This window comes from Sceloporus occidentalis, unplaced genomic scaffold (assembly GCF_023333645.1).
Source record: "Sceloporus occidentalis isolate IW3139 unplaced genomic scaffold, rSceOcc1.0.p SCAF_3, whole genome shotgun sequence".
Taxonomy (NCBI): Eukaryota; Metazoa; Chordata; class Lepidosauria; order Squamata; family Phrynosomatidae; genus Sceloporus; species Sceloporus occidentalis.
In genome coordinates this window covers 5681921-5696485 of record NW_028316983.1, presented here as the reverse complement: position 1 = coordinate 5696485, position 14565 = coordinate 5681921, and positions in this window count along the sequence as shown.

The following is a 14565-nucleotide window of genomic DNA, read 5'->3' as shown; positions in this document are numbered from 1 at the left end:
ACTTCAACTCATGGCAAACCTGCGAATGAGACATCTTCAAGACCTCAGCCACTCTGCTCAGGTCCTGCAGGTCCATGCCTGTAACCTCCCTAATTGAATTTAGCCATCTAGTGCACAGTCTTCCTTTCTTCCTTCTGCTTTTCCCAGAATTACTGTCTTTTCTAATGAGTCATGTCTTCTCATGATATGGCCAAAGTACAACAGCCACAATGTAGTCATTTTGACTTTCAGGGAGGCTTTGGGCTTGATCTGTTCAAGGACCCATTTGTTTGTCATTTTGGCCGACCACGGTATCCCCAGCACTCTTCACCAGCACCACAACTCAAATGAATGGATTTTCTTTCTGTTGGTTTTCTTCATTGTCCAGCGTTCACATCCATAAATGGTGATGGGGAATACAATCGCTTGGGCGATTTCAACCTTAGTGTTCAGTGTTATATCTTTGCACTTTAGGATCTTGTATCGTTCTTTCATGGCTGCCCTTCCTATTCCCAGTTGACTTCTGATTTCTTGAGTTTAGTCTTTGTTTTGATAATAATAATAATAATAATAATAATAATTTTATTTATATACCGCCCTTCTATAGAATCAGGGCGGTGCACAGCATTCCATAAAATACAATACGTAAAATACAATACATATACATAAAATATACAATCAAACTAAAATCCAGTAAAATACTCCAGCCGGCTTGCCACTGCTGACGTAGCGAAGAGGGAGAGGTTATTCGGGGCTCACATCGGGGAATGCCTGTTTGAATAAAAAGGTCTTCAGCCCCTTTTTGAACTGGGCCAGGGAGGTGGCCGAGCGGAGCTCAATGGGCATGGAGTTCCAGAGGTTAGGGGCCGAGATGGTAAAGGTCCTCTTAGAAGTAGAGACTAATCTAGCCCCTGGAACCCTTAACAACTGCTGCCCTGATGTTCTGAGTGTGTGGGGTGGATTGTATGGAGAGAGGCGGTCCTCAAGGTATCCTGGGCCCAAGCCATTTAGGGCTTTATATGCTTGATCCAAGGTACAGGAAATCTTTGACTACTTTGATACAGATAAGTTTCTGTGTGAATGTGCCTACAAGTCATCTTATTGAAAACCCATTAATTTCATAGCAATTTCTTAGGCGAGGAAAACTGCCTAAGAAAACCCAAAGGTGATTTTGCCAGTTCCTTCATTTAAATCCAACTTCCGTGTATTATTATTATTATTATTATTATTATTATTTGCTGCTCTTTCCCCAAAACTAGGACTCAGAGCCTATGGCAGTTTCCCATGCCACAAAAAGGAAGAGCAGTTTAACATTGTAAACATGTAAATTTGGTAAGACGTGATGCTTTTAAAGAAAAAAAATTAAAATAATATTTGATTTTAAAAAATTAAATGCAAAATGTAAAATGTTACTTTTTAAAAACTCTGGGGTTTCTGCTTTCTCTTCTCACTGAGCCTTGCTCTGCTCACACCATTTCTTCAACATTTTAAAGCGGTGTTTCCCAAACTTTGGTTCTCCAAGTATTTGGGACTTCAAATCTCTGAAGCCCTGGCTAGATTAGGCAACAGTATGAAATTCTGGGAGCTGAAGTTCAAAACATCTGGAAGACCAAGGTTTGGGAAACACTGTTTTAAAGGGACAAACAGGTGAATGTCACAACCTGTTTCTGCCAAAAGACAGATGTTTGGGGGCAGTGGTGTCACCGTGGGGTGTGATAGGGTGCACCCTCTGCACCCCTATTGACACCACTGCCTCCCACCCAGGTCCTGAGATTCCTCCAACCCCAGACTGTATCATTTCACTTCCAATTTGTGCCGGAGGTTTGCAAAACACATGGGTGATGCTTCCGAGGCCTTGGGATGGGCAGAGGGCGTGCTGCAGCAGTGTCAGATATAACATGCTCGGGATAACACTAGCAGGGGACAGCAACTCTATTACTGGCAGAGATAACAGCTCCAGACGTTGTGTGCTCACTCTCTGTATCTAATGCGGCATTGTTAAGAATGCAATTATGGAGTAACTGGGGCATCTCTGAGAGAAGCAGCCAAAGTGACAGGCGAGCTTGTTTGCAGCACGGAGAGCGTCGGCGTTCCGTCAGATTCCCCTATGATCAAACTGAAGATGCAGATCTGAGGTGCCTCCCTCTGCATGTGCGTGCACATGAAGCCATGCTTTACTATATCTCTCCCATTGCATAAATGCAATCTAGAAAGGCAAAAGGGGCAGCGGATCTGAAATGCACCACATGCCTCCTCCGCATGGCTTCCCTCTGACACACATACACCAACTGCTTCGGCTTCACAGAGGCTCCTGCCTTTGGGCAGAGCACTTTTGTGCTAAGGGACAACTTTTTATGGAAAAAGAGCCCTCAGGCAAGTGGGTGGGCCAAGGTGTGTGGCCAGAATGAGTCATGTTTTGTTTAAGCTTTTCAAAGCTGCTGGACACATATTCACATGGGATTATTTCCTGGGCATTTGGTGGTTTGCGCAGGTACGCCCTCTGCATTATATCTTTTAGAAATCCTCTTAAAATGAATGGCGGTTGGGAAGTAGGCAGAGATTCCCCCCCCCCCCCACACACACACACACTCTTTCTCAAATGCATTATGAGATGGCTTGTTATTAATATTGAATGAGTATTTCTAGTTCTATAGTTTACACATGCCCAAATGTGCACACACAGAGGCATGAACAAAGTTCCCAAGGCAAACAGCTGCTGGGCCTGGCACAATCTAGCTATCATCGTGGTTTCAGACACATGAAAATCATGGGAAGAGAGTGATATGTAATGACAACAGGGGCATTTCTGGGATCCAGCACTTAAATCAATACACCTCCCTGGGTCAATCCAACTCATCAGCTAGAATTAGGTGAAGCTGTTCCTAGATTTGATTTCCATTGTTGTTGTGTGCCTCCAAGACATTTTTTACTTATGGCGACCCTAAGTCAAACTTATCATAGGGTTTGTTTGGCAAATTTCTTCAGAGGAGGTTTGTCATTGTCATCCTTTGAGGCTGAGAGAGTGTGACTTGCCCAAAGTCACGCAGTGGGTTTTTAGACTGAAGCAGGAATTTGAACCCTGGTCTCCCAGAGTGGTAATCCAATGCTCAAACCATTACACCATGCTGGCTCTCCTACTGATTTCAATACACAAGTATTTTTGTTAGATGGGGGATGCTGGCCTTCTTTCTAATCCCTCATGGGCTTAATCCTCATGAGGGTTGCCAGATAAAGTGCAAGTCAGGCTTCTGTACATTTAAAAGTTGTGTAGAAGAGGGACTTTGAATAGGCGTTTCCAGCGTGCAAGCAAAGCTGCTGAAATCAACCTATTCTATACAACTGTTAAAGATACAGAAAGCCTGTCTTGAAAGCCAGTGTGGTGTAGTGGGTTCAGCATTCAACTATGGCTGATGCCACACTGCAGAAATAAAACAATTTTATACCACTTTAACTGCCATGGCTCACTCTATCTGCTTTGATCAGGACTCATTTATTTATCCTTTATACACTCTATCTACAGAACCAAATGTCAAATGAGTTTATTCTGTTCCTATTAACTTGGACAATCCTGGACCTGGACAATTCTGACTTTGGTATTCAGTTACACATCTTTGCACTTGAGGATCTTGTCTGGTTACTTCATAGCTACTCTCCCAAGTTCTGTGGTATCTACTCGACTATAAATTGACCTCATGTATAAGTCAGGGGAGGTTTGGGGCCAAAATTATGGATTTTGATACAATTTATGGATAAGTCGAGGGTAAAACTTAGAGGCCTGTAACAATGGATGTAAGGATGAAGGAAAGGAAAACAATGACAAAGAACTTACAAAGTTCCATCAGGCAGAAGTATTTCTGCCCACCCTAAAAGCTGGATGGATGAGAGAGCTGAGGGTAATCAATGCTTCCAAAAGAGATTATATTCTTGCCTTTCACCTGAGGATGGTTCCTTTTGATAAGAGTTAAAGAATAGCTCTTACAATGAACTGTGGATAAATCAACTCAGATTTTTTGTGTTAATTTTTTGATTAAAATTTCTAGACATGTATGAGTATATACAGTAGAATCAGGTATTAGTTTCATCTAGAAAGACCCATTGAAATCAATGGGACTTGGAGGAGTAGTCTTCTACTATTCATTTCAATAGGTTGTTGTTGTGTGCCTTCAAGCCATTTCCAACTTATGATGAATGTAAGGCGAACCTATCACAGGATTTTCTTGGCAAGATTTCTTCAGAGGACATTTACCATTGCATTTCACTGAGGCTTACCCATAATCACCCATTGTTTGACACGTGGATCTATTCTAGTTGTGACTAACATTAAATTTGCCCAGAATTTCATGAAATGTTGGGTGTTGTTGTTGTCGTTCTGTTTTTCAGGAAGGTATTTATAAAAACAAAATAACATTACTGGACCATGCTTATCTGGGAGTAAGCACCACTAAAATTAATGCGAATGGATTTTGAGTGGAGATGCATAGTTCATGTGAAAGATTTGCTTTTCTGGCCTAACAACCTTCATTGAAATAATAACCAGAGATCTTTCAAAGCAAGTTAACAGCAGTCATGTCAAGATGTAAGTAAACATCTTGGAAGAGCTGCTGGGACATAAATCTGGCCAGAAAGATTTAAAATATATAACGACAAGATCTTAATTAGTCTGTGGCCTGTTACAGAGTGCCAAAATAAAGCTGCTTCGGGTCTCTTTGGAGGTATGCTATTTAAATGATGCATGGGTCCTAAGAGTCCGGAGGTCGTGCTAAAGCCACACTCCATTCCTAAGCACTGGAGTGCAGCTTTGGTGCAGCTTCCAGATTCTTCGGATGCATGCATCATTTAAATAGCATACCTCCAAAGAGACCCGAAGCAGCTTTATTTTGGCAGTCTGTAACAGGCCATCAAGAACTTTTTCTGCTGCACCAACTCCCTCAAGCCTCACTTGTCCGTCAATTTTTAATTGCATTCAGTGTAAAGCTTGAGTTTTATGCAAGCCAGGATTCACATGTGCCACATTAGCAACTTTCATCTCTGCAAAGGTATCCTTTTCCTATCCTCTTCATGTGTTGCGGCTCTTCGAAGATGTGATTTTTTAATGCTCCATTCTGCCATTATCTGTAAGTGTTTACTACTTAACTAGCCTTTTCAGCTCACACTTGAGCTTGTTAAAGAATAGGAAGAGATCAGGGTTGGTTCTCTCTCTCTCTCTCTCTCTCTCTCTCTCTCTCTCTCTCTCTCTCTCTCTCTCTGCCACAAATTCAGAGAAGGAGAAGGATAGGGCTCACTGCTTTAGAAGATATGGGGCCAAAATCCTAGATCATTCTTGCAGAGATTAAATCTACACTCTTGGTGATTGGGCTACACCTCCCTTCTTCTAAGTACTGACATTGCACAACCAATAGTTCTACTGCACTTAGGAGAGAGAAAAAGAAGGAATGCATAGATATAGGATGGGGGACACCTGGCTTAACAAAACTATGAAAGGGATCTAGGACTCCTAGTAGACCACAAGTTGAACAAGAGTCAACAATGTGAGGCAGCAGCTAAAAAAGCCAATGTGATTGTAGGGCCATCCAGTCCAAACCTCTGCCAGACAGAAATACACAACCAAAGCACCCCCGACAGAGGACCATCCAGCCTTTCAGTAAAACCCTCCAAAGAAGGAGACTCCACCACACTCTGAGGAAGTGTGTTCCACTGTCCAACAGGTCTTTCTGTCAGGACATTGTTCCAATGTGTAGGTGGAACCTCTTTTACTGACAATTATATCTATTGCCCTTGGTCCTATTCGCTGGAGCTGTAGAAAACAAACTTCCCCCATCTTCAGTATGACATCCCTTCAGATATTTAAACATGGCTATCATGTCACCTTTTTCTTCCCCAGCCTAAACTTAACTCCCTATGCTACTCCTCATAGGGCATAGCTTCTAGACCTTTCACCATTTTGGCTGTCCTCCTTTGGACACATCCCAGCTTATCCACATCCCTCTGAATGGTGGTGCCCAGAACTGGACGCAGTTTTCCAGGTGAGGTATGACCAAAGTAGAATTGAGTGGCACTATTATTTCCCTCCATCTACACACTATATGTCTAATAATACAGCCTAGAATCACATTGGCTTTTTTAGCTGCCACATCACAGTGCTCCCACGTGTTCAGCTTGTTGTCTAGTAAGACTCCCAGTAACCTGTTTAATATATGTCTCTGAACTTACATTTGACCTGCTTGCTTTTGAAGTGACTTTTACAGACACAGCTGTTTTTTGCAACATTGATGGGTGGTGGCTTCCATGCCAATGCAGTGCTGAATCTATTCTGAGTTTGAGGTCTGAAGTTTTAGAAAGATACCCAGTGTGCTGAACCTAATTTGGGGACAGAACATCTTGGCTTCTTTTGAAACCCAAATGTATATATGTATGTTTTGTCTGTATGAAAAATAATAATAATAATAATAATAATAAAAAAAAGAAACCCAAATTCAAATCCAGAGCCAATTCCCAGGTGTGCCACCTACGGTTGCTAAGTGTGCAGCTTCCTGCTGCCAGTTGTCATTGTGTAATGAAGGAAACCTGCCTTCCCCAATAATTTCAGAAGAAATTTGATGGCCATGGTGGGGAATCCAGATTTAATGAAAGAAATGCCCTTCTGTCCCACATGCTAGCAAACTAGAATTTGAGCGGAATTGGGGTCCCAAGTTCAGCATTTGTGCATTCTAATATAATAGGAGAAAATGTATGATTGAATCTTAGCACTGGAAGGTACCAAAAGGTTCATCTATTCCAACCCCCTGCCATGCAGGAAGACACAATTACAGCACTCCTAAAACATGCCCATCAAACCTCTGTTTAAAGAGCTCCAAAGATGGAGAAGCCACCACCCTCCAAGCCAGTCTATAGAGTAGGTGCCAGGTCACCTTACATGGCACATGTGCTGGGTAACTAAGATTCGTGACCAAATATTTAGATTATCATTTCTGGAAATAATAAATAAATAATAATAAATAAAAGTTTTATTTATATACCGCCCTTCTTCAAATCAGGGCGGTGCACAGCAAGATTATACAAATACAATATACAACAAGGCAATTACAAAAACATATCACAGTAAAAAAGCCTAGACTTATCAAAAACATTACAAACTCATGCCAGTCTATTGTGCTGGCAGAGGAAGGGGGGGGGAGGTGAGCAAGCATTCTGGGGGGGAATATTCAGGGGTAGGCCTGCTCAAATAAATAGGTTTTCAGCCCCTTCTTGAATTGGGGTAGGGAGGTGGCTGCGCGGAGCTCTATGGGCAGCGAGTTCCAGAGGCTGGGGGCCGAGATCGTGAATGCCCTCCGTGATGTAGAAGCTAGTCTAGCCGCCGGAACTCTTAAGAGTTGCTGCCCTGATGTTCTGAGAGTGCGGGGCGGATTATATGGGGAGAGGCGGTCCATCAGATACCCTGGGCCCAAGCCATTTAGGGCTTTATAGGTAACGACCAACACTTTGTATTGCGCCCGGAAGCGAATAGGCAGCCAGTGCAACTCTTTAAGCACTGGTGTTATGTGACTGGCCCTAGCTGTATTAGTAACCAGTCGGGCTGCCATATTCTGCACTAATTGCAGCTTCCGGGTATGGTACAAGGGTTGCCCCATGTAGAGCGCATTGCAGAAGTCCAAGCGAGAGGTTACCAGAGCATGTACAACAGTTTCAAGGTCCCTCCGGCCCAGGTAGGGATGCAGCTGGCGTATCCGCCGAAGCTGATAGCAGGTGCTCCTGACTGTCGCATCCACCTGAGATGTAAGGTGGAGCGACGAGTCAAGGAGTACCCCCAAGCTGCGTACAGAGTCCTTTACGGGGAGCGTGACCCCGTTCAGGACAGGTGGAATTACCGCCATCCCTGGACCAGGAGAACCTAGCACAAGTACTTCCGTTTTCTCTGGATTCAGACTGAGTCGGTTTTCCCTCATCCAGCCCATTACTGACTCCAGACAGGCCACGAGAGGAGAGATGCCATCCCCGGTCACTGCATGAGTCGGAGGCATAGAGAAAACTATTTGGGTGTCATCAGCGTACTGATAACCCCGCGCCCCATGCCTCCGGATGATCTCTCACAGCAGTTTCATGTAAATGTTAAAAAGCATGGGAGACAAAATGGCTCCTTGGGGGACCCCAGATGTTAGGGGTCTCCTGTTGGAGCACACGTCTCCCAGCTGCACCATCTGGAACCTCCCAGAGAGGTAGGACCGGAACCACTGGAGCGCAGTGCCCCCGATTCCCACCTCCGCCAGGCACTCCAGAAGGATACCATGGTCTATGGTATCGAAAGCCGCTGAGATGTCCAAGAGCACCAACAGGGACACGCTACCCCTGTCAATGCCCAGACGGAGATCATCGACCAAGGCGACCATGGCAGTCTCAACCCCGTAACCCACCCGAAAGCCGGTTTGAAATGGGTCTAGATAATCCGTTTCATCCAGGATCGATTGGAGCTGGATCGCAACCGCCCTCTCGATCACCTTACCCAAAAATGGCAATAGCGAGACTGGCCGATAATTGTTATGCAACAGGGGGTCGAGGGAGGGCTTTTTTAACAAAGGTTTTACTATGGCCAATTTCAACTTAGATGGAAATTGCCCATCCCTCAGAGATGTATTAATGATCCGGTGTAACAATAAGGTCACAACCGACCCCCCCTGTGGGACAGGGATCGAGAGAGCATGTTGTCTTCCTAACACTCCGAAGGATCCTGTCCACATCCTCGGTACTAACAGACTCAAACTGATCCAGTATAACTGAGTCCACGGAAGCTCTGGATACCTCTGCTCTAGGTTCTGCTCTAATGCTGGCTTCAAGACCCTCGCTTATCCGAGAGGTTTTATCCGCGAAGAAGTTGTTAAATTGGTCACAGCAGGTATCAAAACTGTTCTTCCACCAATTTGGGCAACAGTGCTTCTCAGCCTTTTGGCTAAGATCAAATGTAGACAACAATCAGAAAATTTAAATATGTGAAGGAAGAGAAACATATGGAGAATTTTGATGAAATTTTGGGCCTAACAGACAGGCCAAAATAAAGCTGCTTTGGGTCACTTTGGAGGTATGCTGTTTAAATGCTACATGCTTCCTAAAAGGCTGGAAGCCATGCCAAAGCCATGCTCCAGTCATAAGGAGTGAAGCACAGCTTTGGTGCAGCTTCTGGCCTTTTAAGATGCATATGTCATTTAAACAGCATACCTCCAAAGTGACCCGAAGCAGCTTTATTTTGGCCTGTCTGTTCAGTCCCTTGGTTTCAGTTTATTTCATTTGTCAATAAAGAACATTCAATGTGCCATCTGCCAAAACATCACTTAAAAATTTGGAAAACTATCTTAGCTGACCCTAGAGCCAAAAAGACACAAGGAGGAAGTAAATGTGATTACCAGAATCTGGTATTGGACTTGTTTTTGTAAGTGGATTTCCATATATGGGAATTAAAATAGAACAGTTTTGTAATGTTCATATCCAGTAGAGTAAATAGCAGAGATGGCACCAATGTTCATCATGCTCTCATATGCACCACTCCCAAAGCATTCTTGTAAGTTTATCTCTACTTAGCTAAGTACTGTATACAGTTACATTAATTGAAAAGTGGTATAAGATTCTAGTGAAGATATGTAACTCTTTGTACTTTATAATACTACAGTAGGCCCACCACATTCACTGGGATTTGGGATGTAGGATCCCTGTGAAAGTGGACAAACCTCAAATAAAACAACATTATGTTGAGAAGACAGCTTTAGGAATCTCTAGGTCCTCCAGCACAACTCTGTAGTCAACATTCACCAGAAGGTGACCATAGGATTGTGCAGGAAGACCTACAAATGCCTAGGGCAGTGTCTTCTCTAGGAATCTCTAGATCCTCCAACACATCTTTTGGCAAAAGTTGGCCACAGAGTTGTGCTGAAGGATCTAGAGATTCCTAGAGAGGACATATTAATCAAATCCACAAATAATCAAATCCTCAACAGTCAAAGCTGCAAATGTGGAGGGCAGGCTGTAATGATAATGACTCTTGATTCCATCCCCCCCCCCCGGCTCCCCCTCCTTTTAAATGGCTAGAGTGTGGCACTATACTGGCTCTGAAATGTGTTTGCTTTTATTCGTTTTCTATCTTGCTTTCTGTTTTCATGGTTTTTCTATTATGTGTATATTAACATAATTTTTCTTTTAAAAAAACAACACCAGGCCAACCACGGACTCCTTCAAGACTCCTTGCTATCGGTAGGCCTTTAACTCTTATGTGTCATGGAGAAAGGGAGATGCTGGATATAACTCTACTTGTGTTGGCTTATTTTTCTAGAGGACAGTCTCTGAAACCTTCACACCTCTCTTAGCTTTCTAGGGACTCTGAGTCCAGAGCAGAACATGTCCGACCACAGCAGGTGGGTTTCAAATTTAGGAACCAAATGCAGAAACCAAAATTGATCCAACTTTACATGTCTTCTGTGAGCTGCCTTGGGTCCAAGGTTGCGTGTTGTTTGCCTTCAAGTCATTTCCGACTTCTGGCAACCATAAGGCTAACCTATCATTGGGTTTTCTTGGCAAAATTTGTTCAAAGAGGGTTTATCCTTGCTTCCCTCTAAGGCTGACAGAATGTGACTTGTCCAACATCATCTAATGTGTTTTCATGGCTGTCCTGAATCAGCCATCAAGATGGGCCTGTGATGGTATGTGTGTGTGTTGTGTGCCTTCAAGTCGTTTCTGACTTATGACAACTGTAAGGCTTCATGGGGTTTTCTTGACAGGATTTGTACAGAGGAGGTTTGTTATTGCCCGCTCCTGAGACAAAGGGGACGTGACTTGCCCAAGGTCACCCAATGGGTTTCATAGCTGAGTGGGAATCAAACCCTAGTCTCTGGAGTCATAGTCCAATACTCAAACCACTATATCACACTGGCTCCAATATTACTAGCAGGAAAATCAATCAGTTAATCAATCTAACTCAGTTTTTAAGGAACGTTAGAAAACATTGGTCCAAATACCCCATTGGTCTGTTTCCTACTGGCAACGATAACGTCCAAATCTACTCCTAGTTTTGAAAGCACTCCCAACCAAGATCAGCATGCTCCCTGACTATTCACATGTCAGGAACTGGTGCACACTGTGTGAAAATTGGCAGTGCATCTAATTAAATCAGGACATTCAGAGGGGATGGAAGAAGCCATGCGCACATCCATAGCTGTCTCACACACAGGGCTGCCACCAAAGGTCCTGACTTCACAATGGTGTTAGATGGCAATAGTTAATTTGCAGAGATGCTTGCAGAAGGCGAACCAAGGCAATGGAGGGTTTCTTGATGTGCAGAAGAAGAAGAAAAGGAGGAGGAAGCCAAAGTAGAAATGGAGGAATCATACTGTTCTGTAGTTATTTTAGGAGCCTACATGGGATTCAAAAGCCCCATCACCAGGGGAAGGTGATATTTCCATCCCAGAAAGACTATTGCTGGATGTATGTTTGAGTTTTCTTTTTTAATTAAGGCAAGCCAGGCAATTAAAAGAGATCCAAATCAGCTCCTCGAAATGAAGAGCTGGTAGATGAAGAAGAAAACAGATCCGTTTTAATGAGAAAATACACCTGGCGAGTATATGATGCAGAGATGCTCAGTTAAATGTAAGAAAGGTCAGCGCAGCTTCTAATCCAAAACCCATTATGCTCCTGACCTGATAAGCCAAATCTGGGTATTTTTAGTGCTGCTCCCCCTCCCCTTGCTTAGAAAAGCTATGTTTCGGATAACAGAATCCCCTGGCTAGCATAGCAAGCAGCCGGCTACCAAAAAGGTAACTTTTCCAAGCTTGTTTTTCAGATCCTGACAAAGGAACAATGCAGAGTCAAGGCATTTTAGGAGAGCGGCAAACGCATCAATTGGTTTCATAGGTTAAAACTGGATCCCTCCAGTTATTCATGGAAAGCTTTCAACTGGATCTGCTTGCTAGTTAGCTAATTAATATTTATTCATTAATATGAAGAGATCTATTAATTAATTACTATTAATAAACAGTAAATCGATATATCTAGCATTTATTAATTATATATAGCCAAAGGCAGCAGCCCACAACATAGACTGAAACAAAACGCTGCTAAAAAAAGAAACAATCATTACAATAAAAGGAGTTTAAAAACAATTAAGCAAGTTGTCCTATTAAAAATGGCACTAATTTGAAATGCTTTAGCAGCATTTAAAGCATAGCGGTGAGAATAAAAGGACAACAGCCACACCACCATGTACATTAAAAGACAGTTCTTCAATACTCAGTTAATAGCTATTAAGGACTTTTGTTGGTAGTGGAAGGAGAACAGAGAAAGGGTCAACCTTGCCTCCAATAAGACAATGTTCCACAGACATGGAACAGCTATCAAGATGGGCTTGTGATGGTCTGTGTTTGTGTTATAATAATAATAATACTTTATTTCTAGCCCGCCTTTCCAAAGATCAAGGCGGGTTACAGCACTTAGACCATACAACAATACAGTCCATGAAATACAATAAAATACATTAAAAACATCAATCATCAATTAAAACATCCTACAATGAAAATAACTGTCCAGACTAGCACAATTATGCATCAATGAGGGGAGAAAAGGGGATATCTCGGGGGTATGCCTGCTGGAAAAGGTGTGTTTTGAGCCCCTTTTTAAATTGGTCCAGAGAGAGGGCCGAGCGGAGCTTGCTGGGAAGCAAGTTCCAGAGCTTGGGGGCCGAGGTGGAAAAGGCCCTCTGTATGGTGGTAGAGTATCTCACTTCAGGAACTCTTAGCAATTGCTTCCAAGCTGATCTGAGTGTGCGGGGCGGATTGTATGGAGAGAGGCGGTCCTCCAAGTACCCTGGGCCCAAGCCATTTAGGGCTTTATAAATAATAAATAAATAAATAATAAAAATTTTATTTGTATACCGCCCTTCCAACGATCAGGGCGGTGAACAACATAATAACACAATATTACAATAACTCAAGCCAAATACACTATAAAACAAATATACATATACATATATTAAAACCAAGTTAAAAACCTAATCAGCCAACCATCTTGCCAACAAAAGAGGGACGAAGGCCAGTTAAGGTTTCATTCGGGGAAAGCAGCTTGAAATAGGAAGGTTTTTAAGTCCCTTCTAAACTGAGCCAGGGAGGTGGCTGAGCGGAGCTCCATGGGCAGCGTGTTCCAAAGGGCCGGGGCAACGATGGAGTACGACCTCCTCCCTGTGGAGGCTAGTCTGGCCCCTGGAACCCTAAGTAATTGCTGCCCAGAGGTTCTGAGGGTGCGGGGCAGAATGTATGGGGAGAGGCGGTCCTTCAGGTATCCTGGGCCCAAGCCATGTAGGGCTTTATAGGTAATCACCAACACCCTATACTGTGCCCGGAAGCGGATAGGCAGCCAATGCAGGTCTTTAAGCACAGGTGTAATATGGTTGGCCCTGGAAGTACCAGTGACCAGTCTGGCTGCCATATTCTGTACCATCTGTAGCTTCCGGGCTTGATATAAGGGTTGCCCCATGTAGAGCGCGTTGCAGAAATCCAATCTAGAGGTTACCAGAGCATGTACCACCGTTTCAAGGTCCCTCTGGGCCAGGTATGGGCGCAGCTGGCGAATAAGCCGAAGCTGGTAACAGGTGCTCTTGACCGTCGCATTCACCTGAGCTGTAAGGTGAAGTGACGAGTCGAGAAGCACCCCCAGACTGCGCACAGAGTCCTTCACAGGAAGCGTGATCCCGTTCAGGACAGGTGGAACCACTGCTATTCCTGGACCAGGGAAACCTATCACAAGTACCTCCGTTTTCTCTGGATTCAGACTGAGTCGGTTTTCCCTCATCCAGCCCATTACTGACTCCAGACAGGCCACGAGAGGAGAGACGCCATCCTCGGTCACTGCATCAGTCGGAGACATAGAGAAGACTATTTGGGTATCATCAGCGTACTGATAACCCCGCGCCCCATGTCTCCGGATGATCTCTCCCAGCGCTTATCCGAGAGGTTTTATCCTTCGCTTATCCGAGAGGTTTTATCCACGAAGAAGTTGTTAAATTGGTCACAGCAGGCCTTAGAAGGTTCAAGGATCTGGTTCGGGGCAGGAGGGAGCTGAGTTAGCTCCCTGACTACCCTGAACAACTCTGCTGGACGCGACTCCGCGGACGCGACACGAGCACCATAGAACGAGTTCTTAGCTGCTCGTATCGCCTCTCCATAGTCCTCCAACAGGCGGTCTAGGAGAGCCTTGTCGGCTAAGCGTAGGTGTTTCCGCCAGCGGTGCTCTAGCCGTCACAAGTCCCGCTTCCTTGCCCGGAGATCTTCCGTATACCAAGGCTTACGTTTGGAAGCAGGCCTGAGAGGGTGCTTGGGGGCGATACTGTGTATAGCCCTAGAGAGACCGGTATTCCAGATACCAGTCAGGGCATCAACAGAGTCACCGTCACTTCCAACCATGTATCCCTCTAGGGCTTCCTGGAACCTTTTGGGTTCCATCAGCCTTTGAGGGTGGACCATCCTAATAGATCCACCACCCCCAGGAGGGATCTGGGTAGAGACCTTGATTTTTGCCTCTACCAGGAAGTGATCCGTCCATGACAGGGGGGAAATATTAATT